This window comes from Artemia franciscana, chromosome 2 (assembly GCF_032884065.1).
Source record: "Artemia franciscana chromosome 2, ASM3288406v1, whole genome shotgun sequence".
NCBI classification, from domain to species: domain Eukaryota; kingdom Metazoa; phylum Arthropoda; class Branchiopoda; order Anostraca; family Artemiidae; genus Artemia; species Artemia franciscana.
Genome location: NC_088864.1, coordinates 38,205,699 through 38,214,932, shown reverse-complemented (window position 1 = coordinate 38,214,932; position 9,234 = coordinate 38,205,699).

The window sequence follows — 9,234 nt, the reverse complement described above, 5'->3', positions numbered from 1 at the left end:
TAGGGCGTTGAGGAGGAAAACCATAAAAAAAATTGATGAAATTTTCTTGCTCCCCTAAGATCTTCTCCAAGTTTATTATACAGCTAATACTAGAGTATGCTTCTCCAGTGTGGCATTTTGGTCCCTCTTCAGAGCATATTTATAAGATTCAAAATGTCCAAAATCGAGCACTTAGAATCATAAATGGTAAAGGGAAGGTTCCATATCCCTATATACCAGTTAAGTTTGATCACACCACTTCGACCGCGAGAAGGAATCTCTTGTGCGGCCGTTTCGGTACCAAAACCATGTCTGTTCCCCGATTACGTTCCATCATCCTCGAACCCATCCTTCCCGCCCGCAACAGACCGTCCCGTATAAATTCACCAAATTGACTCCCATTCCTGCTAAGCATGAAAGACATCGCAAGAATTTTGTTCCGCGTTTTGCTGGATTCTAGAATAGCCCGAAAAACTAGTCACTAATTCTATTTTGAAGTTTGATGTCAAAATGAGTCAAAGTTTTGACTCATTTTATTAATATTTTGTACTCAGCTATGACAAAATTTATGATACGATATATATATATATATATATATATATATATATATATATATATATATATATATATATATATATACTAATTCAAATTCAGCAACGATACTGTTAAATAAATTTTAAAATCAAATTCTATTCTATACTATGGGCCAGAATTCGTTCTTTATTATAAATTAATATTTCAGTTACTATTGGATTGAGTTTGTTCTTTACCGTCATTTTTCAAAACACGTTTTTCAAGTTTTGGCTACTATGAATTGCGGTTCGCCTTTTACTACGTCGCAGCAACTGCTGCAACCACGATTGACAATATTAAGGAAAAAATTTATGGCTTTTTCTTACTTCGAATAGTAAAAGACGAACCACAGGGAAATCAGGCAGCAAAGTCAGTCAAAAACGAAGTTCTTCCTAAAATTGATTTTATTTTGAAAATAATTTTATTTAATTACAAAAGGCACTATATGTAGCAAATTCCTTTAAAATGAGCCGTTAAACATCTCTCTATGATATTCTAAATGCCCGTTAGCCCTGGTGAAAAATTCCTAAGATGGAGATTTCATTTTAATCAGACGCCACTTTTGGGGGTTTTAAGTTATTTTTTCAAAATCACCATAAATCTATTTTCGTTATAAACTTACTTGTAAGATTAATCAAAACAATAATTACCATTGCATCATCACTGTCAAATGACATTTTTTTTTTTAATTAGACAATTTCTTTTTTAAAACCCGTTTTCAACTTTTGGTTACTATGGGCTGTGTTTCACCTTTTACTAGGTCGAAGCAATTGCTGCAAATTTTCAACTTAATAATCTTAGCCATTCATGAGATATAGCAGGTAAGACCTCTTTAATAACCTGGATGCACTTATATTCTTTTGATTCAGTTTATTTTTAGTAGTAAAATTGACAGGGATCTGAGAGATGCAGCTAGACGGCAAAATAGCAAAATCTTGTACCGGCATGCTAATAAATTGAGAAAGAGTAGTCAATACAGACTTGCCCCAGCAAAAGATAGGAACAAGGCCACATAAGTAGTAAGGAAAGAGTTAAAGAGAGATGGGTAGAACATTTTGAGAATGTACTAAACCAGGGTAGAGTTGCTCGAAAAAATATAGAGGAAAATGAAACAGATGGTGACATCTTGGATGTGAAGGAAGATTCATTTTGTGAGGAATAATTAGTAACAGTAGAAAAATAAACAATAAAATCACCCAACTTACTGATAGTGTGGTAAATGATTTTGTTCAATATGGTGATTATGATGTTAGAAATAAGTTACTGAAGATTTAGATTAAATAAAATACAAGTTTTTTTAATTGAAAGTAAGGAGTGACATTAAAACTTAAAACGAACAGAAATTACCCCGTATATGAAAGGGGCTGTTCCCTCTTCAACGCCTTGCTCTTTTCGCTAAAGTTTGACTCTTTCTCTCAACTCTACTTTTTAAAACAGTAAAAACTTTAGCGTAAAGAGCAGGGCGTTGAAGAGGGAACAGCCCCTTTCATATACGGGGTAATTTCTGTTCGCTTTAAGTTTTAATGTCACTCCTTACTTTCAGTAAAAAAAACTTTTTTATTTAATTTCTGAACGTTTTTTAGTTAATCCATGTTCTGATTTCGGCTATCCGCAGATGAATAATTAAAGCGAAATTTGCATATTTGTTTATTTGGCTTTCCTATAATTTTGAGAAAAAAGGAGGGGGAGGAGGCCCAGTTGCCCTCCAATTTTTGGGTACTTAAAAAGGCAACTAGAACTTTTAGTTTTTTTCGAACGTTTTCATTAGTAAAAGATATACGTAACTTATGAATTGGCTTACGTAACAAACTTCTATATTCGTATGTTTTTATTACGTATATGAGAGGGTTCGCCCACTCATCAATACCTCGCTCTTTACACTAAAGCTTAAATTTTGTCCCCTGAATCACAAAGACCGTAGAATAAAAAGTTGAAATTACTAAAAATACTGTAGCGTAAAGAGTGAGATATTAGGAGGAGGTGAACCCCTTATATGCGTAATATTTTCTGTTCGTTTTAAGTTTTAATGCTACTCCTTACTTCCAGTTGAAAAAAAATTGCATATTTATTTTTCATTGTTTTTTTAAATAATGCTAGAAAATGCTGCGCCCCTTTATGGGGCGCAGTATTTCCCCCATGACAAATTTCTCCACGGAAAGACTCCCCCACATAACCCCCCCCTTCCAACCAAAAAATCCCCCTGAAAACGTCTGTACACATCCCAATAACCACGTACACATCCCAATTACTATATGCAAACACTGGTCAAAATTTGGAACTTGCTGCCCCTCCCACGGGGACTGTGGGGGAGTAAGTCGTCCCCAAAGAGATAGTTATGTGGTTTTTCGACTATGCTGAATAAAAAGGCTATCTCAGAATTTTGATCCGATGACTTTGGAAAAAATGAGCATGGGAGGGGGCCTAGGTGCCCTCCAATTTTTTGGTCACTTAAAAAGAGCACTAGAAATTTTCATTTCCGTTCGAATGAGCCCTCTCGCAAAATTCTAGGACCACTGGGTCGATATGATCACCTCTGGGAAAAAGAAAAAAAAATAAAAACAAACAAACAAATAAACACGCATCCGTGATTTATCTTCTGGCAAAAAATACAAAATTCCACATTTTTGTAGATAAGAGCTTGAAACTTCTACAGTAGGGTTCTCTGATACGCTCAATCTGATGGTGTGATTTTCGTTAAGATTCTACGACTTTTAGGGGGTGTTTCCCCCTATTTTCAAAATAGGGTAAATTTTCTCAGACTCGTAACTTTTAATGGGTAAAACTAAACTTGATGAAATTTATATATTTAAAATCAACATTAAAATGCGATTCTTTTGATGTAACTATTGGTATCAAATTCCATTTTTTAGGGTTTTGGTTACTAGTGAGCCGGGTCGCTCCTTACTACAGTTCGTTACCACGAACTGTTTGAAAAAGGGGAATTACCTAGCGATTTTAGCGAAAACCCTAATTAAGCCTCTGTATAAGAAAGGTGATAAGAGTGAGTGTGGTAATTATAAAGGCATTAGCCTGGTCTCTACAGGTAGCAAATCAATTAGTATGATGATACTTTTTAGACTTGGAGATACTGTAGACAGAGTTTTAAAAGAAGAACAGCGCGGTTTGAAGAAAGGTAGAGGTCGACCAAATTTTTACTCTTAGGTTAATAACTAAGAAGTACCTGAGTCATTAAAGACTTTTAGTCCTCGGTTTGATAGTTTGTGAGCAAGCGTTTGATTCAGCAGATAAAAGAACTTTAGCGAAGTTTTTATTCTTGTATGGTATACCAGACAAATACATTCAAGTGAATAGTGCTATATACGAGTATAACATTGATGCGGTTGTGGTAGGAAATGACATAAGTAGCTGTTTTCGTATTAAATCAGGATTTAAACAGGGCTGTGTTCTATCCCCATTTATATGGATGATTTTGATGGATTTTGTCTTAAGGAGCATAGGAAATGAGAGAAAATGGAATAAATAGGGAAGTACAACTTTTAAAACTTAGATTATGCTACTAATTTAAGCATCCTAGATATAAGTGTAAGTAAAATGAATGAGCTTCAAAATATTTTGCCAGTTCAGGGTCCTAGAGCAGGTTTAGAAATTAATGTGAAGAAGATTAAGCCGTTAATTCTAGGAATAAGTGAAGATTAAAAGGTGACGTTGGGTAAAGAAAAGATTGATCAAGTGGAAAGCTTCACTTACCTTGGTAGTATTATTACTAAAGACGGCGTGTGCAGTGAAGATGTTAAAAGTAGAATAGCCAAGGCCCAAACAGTAGCCTGTACGACAAGTGTGGTTCAATCCCGCTTTCTCGGGCTATAGTGAGAGAAAGGCTGAGATGGCTAAGCCCCGTTCTGAGGATGAAGGATGACAGATTACCGAAGATTGCCCTTTTCGACCAACCATATAGGGCTAAACAGAAAGCAGGTCGTCCTCGATTGGGGTGGGAGAACGTCGCAAGGAAAGATTTAGAGGAAATGTGAACTTCCTGAGAGGATGTAAAGAGGGAGGCTTTGAATAGGTTGGGATGGAGGAGCGTGCGTAATTGTGTTGGCCTCATGTAGCCTGGTGCTGCGGTGAGTTATTAATAGTCGCAGCAGCAAGTGGTTCCCATCACAGTCGCAAGTAAGTTGTTGTTGCAAGAAGGCACAGTTTTAGTAGTCATAGATACAATCAGTCAGAGTCGCAAGTAGTCACAGTCCCAATCATAAGTAGTCGTAGTCACAGTTGTAAGTAGTTATAGTCGCAGTTACAAGTAGATGCAGTTGCAAGTAGTCAAAGTCGCAGTTACAAGTAGATGCAGTTGCAAGTAGTCAAAGTCACAAGTTGTTGTTGTTCCAAGTAGTACCAATCGCGCATGATAAGAATAATGGTCACAGTCGCAAGTTGCCGCAGTCACCATCACAAGTAGTCATAGTCAAACAGTTCGTGGTAACGAACTGCAGTAAGGAGCGACCCGGCTCAATAGTAACCAAAACTCTAAAAAATTGAATTTTGATATCAATAGCTACATCAAAAGAATCGCATTTTAATGTTGATTTTAAATATATAAGTTTCATAAAGTTTAGTCTTACCCATCAAAAGTTGAGAGCCTGAGAAAATTTGCCTTATTTAGGAAAATAGGGGGAAACACCCCCTAAAAGTCGTAGGATCTTAACGAAAATGACACCATCAGATTCAGCGTATCAGAAAATCCTACTGTAGAAGTTTCAAGCTCCTATCTACAAAAATGTGGAATTTTGTATTTTTTGCCAGAAGACAAATCACGGGTGCGTGTTTATTTTTATTTTTTTTTTCCAGGGGTCATCGTATCGACCAAGTGGTCCTAGAATGTCGCAAGAGGGCTCATTCTAACGGAAATGAAAAGTTCTAGTGCCCTTTTTAAGTGACCAGAAAAATTGGAGGGCATCTAGGCCCCCTCCCACGCTCATTTTTTCCCAAAGTCAACGGATCAAAATTTTGAGATAGCCATTTTGTTCAGCATAGTCGAAAACCATAATAACTATGCCTTTGGGGATGACCTACTCCTCCACAATCCCTGGGGGAGGGGCTGCAAGTTACAAACTTTGACCAGTGTTTACATATAGTAATGGTTATTGGGAAGTGTACAGACGTTTTCAGGGGGATTTTATTTTATTTGGGGGTGGGACTGAGGAGAGGGGGCTATGTTGGAGGATCTTTCCTTGGAGGAATCTGTCATGGGGGAAGAAAAATTCAATGAAAAGGGCGCAGGATTCTCTAGCATTACTATAAGAAAACAATGAAAAATAAACACGAAAACGTTTTTTCAAATGAAAGGAAGAAGTAGCATTGAAACTTAAAACGAACAGAGATTATTACGCATATGAGGGGTTCTAAAAATACTTTAGCATAAAGAGCGAGGTATTTAGGAGGAGATAAATACCTTGCTCTTTATGCTAAAGTATTTTTAGTAATTTCAACTATTTATTCTACGGCCTTTCTGATTCAGGGGTCATTCTTAAAGAATTGGGACAAAACTTAGGATTTAGTGTAAAGAGCGAGGTATTAACGAGGGTACAAACCCCCTCGTATACATAATAAAAATATAAGGTTATGAAAGTTTGTTACGCAAGTTAATTCTTAAGTTACGTATATTTTTTACTAATAAAAACGTTCGTTAAAAATTGAAAGTTCTAGTTGCCTTTTTAAGTAACCGAAAAATTGGAGGGCAACTAGGCCTCCTTCTCCACCCCTTATTTCTCAAAATCGTCTGATCAAAACTAAGAGAAAGTCATTTAGCCAAAAAAAAGAATTAATATACAAATTTCATTTTAATAATTTATGTGCGGAGAGCCAAAACCAAACATGCATTAATTCAAAAACGTTCAGAAATTAAATAAAAAAAAACTAATCTTTTTAGCTGAAAGTAAGGAGCGACATTAAAACAAAACGAACAGAAATTACTCCGTATATGAAATGGGTTGTCCCCTCCGCAATCCCTCGCTATTTACGCTAAAGTTTGACTCTTTGCCACAATTCTACTTTTTAAAACAATTAAAAGCTTTAGCGTAAAGAGCGAGGGATTGCGGAGGGGACAACCCATTTCATATACGGAGTAATTTCTGTTCATTTTAAGTTTTAATGTCGCTCCTTACTTTCAGCCAAAAAAATTAGTTTTTTTTTATTTAATTACAGTCAAAGTCGCAGCAGCATTAGCAGCCATGAAAGTTTCAAGTTAATACCCTTAGCTGTTCCTACGATATTACTGATACACCCTTTTAATAGGCTGGATGGACATTGTCTATTAAACATATCAATAACCATTTTTATCCTCAAGTGGTGTCATAAACACTCATCAACTTTTTGCATTATTTACAAAATTCATTTAGATTTGTTGTGTTTTTCTTAGCCATAGTGTAGAAACTTGCTGGTCTTAGTTTCCTAAACATTATGAGAATTTGTACGAATTGAAAAGTATTAATAAAATGTAAAGTAAGTGAATAAAAAAGCTTAGAAGGTCAACAGTGAATAATATTCTTTGGTGACTGACGATTTCAAATACCAAACTTGGTAAAAATCAAACAATACCTATCAAATATGTTTTTACCAAATTTGATTTTGAATTATAATACAGTTGATATCTAGTGAGTGAACAAAAGCTTATAATTATATCTGTGTCTTTAACTGGATCCACTTTATTTTAAAAAATAAACTTGGAGCATAGAAGTTAGTGTTACAACAACAACTAAATGGACAAATCTAAAAAAGTTAAACTGATTGTTAAACGATTTTTGGGAAACCGTTATAACGAAAAACAACAATAGCCCGCTAAAGAGGTTTAACATTTTGAGGGTTAAGGAGAAACAACGGAATGATTTCAGTGTAAAATTCAATGTACCATAACTCAGTGGCTACACAACTCCTCACCCAACTCTCTATTTAAATCCTTAACCAAACAAATCCCCATTACATGACTCCCCAGCACGCAACATATCATTTTACGAAATTATGAACGATTCTGAATTAGTGTCAAAGTTCACATTTTCGGTTTCTTTGTTTGAGGCTAAATTTAGAATATTGGTATCCTAAAACAAAACACAGCAAGTAGCCCAAATTATTCACAAATAGCTTCTAATTTTGAACCCGTTTTTGTTGAACGCCTTCTGAGTTTGTTAATTATTATGCGAATATCGTAAAACAGACGTCCAAAATAAAAACACACCAAGTTCGTTTTTCATAAGCCTTGCTTGATTTCCACCAAAATTGTTGTACAGTTTTACAGTTACTAATTACAAATAAAAGGAAGTGATGGTGAAATGCTTGGTTGGGTAAAATATAGATTCCTGTGAAAACCGACTTATCTTTAGTATTCGACTTAAAGCATTTTTAGATACTTATAGGAGGTACAAGACAATCAGATTTTTATTAGTAAAATCTCTCAATGAAATTGACCTATCCAGATTGTGTCCCCTAAAATCTCGCTTTAGTAAGCTTTTTTACATCTTGCACAAAACAAAAAACAAATTCTTTGTTTAACAATACAATTATAATCAAACAGTTCGTAGTAACGAACTATAAATAAGTAGCGGTTTGGAAAAACATTAAACCGACACTCTAAAAAGCGGATTTTGACATCAAAAGAATTGCCTTTTTATGCTTATTCAAGGTATATAAAAGTTATTAAGCTCAATGTTACCAATCAAAAGCTAAGAGCCTGAGAAAATTGACTTGATTTTCGAAAAAGGGGGGAATAGCTAAAAAAAAAAGTCAATTTATCTTAATGAAATTCGCACCTCCATATCAGAGAATCCTACTGTAGAGGTTTCAAGCTCCCATCTACAAAAATGTGACATTTTCTATTTTTTATCCGAAGAAATATAAAAGATAAGTGTATATTTATTTTTATGCTGTTGTTCCCAATCCCCCAGGGGTGATCGTATCGAATCACCCCTGATTCGGGAGGAGGGCAACTAGCCCTCCTGCCATGCCGCTACCCCCAAAGTTATCTAATCAGAATTTAAGACAGACATTTCGTTCAGCATAGATGAAAGGTCAAGTAACCATGCCTCTGGGGATAACTAGACCCCCCACAGCCCCTGGGGAGAGGGCTGTAAGTTATGAAATTTACCCCTTGTTTACACACAGTATTGTTACTGGAAAATATACAGACATTTTTCGGGGAGGGGAATTTTCTGCAGGGATGGCGGAGATCTTCTTCAGAGAGAATTTTCTATGGGTAGGAAAGATGCCGAAGAGGAATGGTCAAGGGGAAACTGTACGATGGGGGAATTTTCCAGAATTCCTACACGAAACTCTTTTTATTTGTCTTACTTTTTCTTCGATAGATCAATTTTATACATGCAGATGTTCCAGGGAAATTTCCAAAGAATTTGATTTTTCCGTGGGAGGGGGGATTTTCCGCGAGAGAAATCCTTTATGGTTAAATTTTCCACGACAGAAACTCTCCACGGAGGAATTTTCCGCATTTACCCAGAAGGAACTTTCAATGGAAGTTTTTGTGGGGAGGATTTTCCATGAAGGGGGAGGCAGATTCCCAGCATTATTTGAAAAAATGAGTAGAAATTAAATAAGAAAAAGTCTTTTTGAACTGAAAGCAACGAGCAACATTAAAACTTGACACGAACAGAACTCATTCCGTATATGACGGGGGATGCCCCCTCCTTAATACCTTGCTCTTTACGCTAAGATTTGACT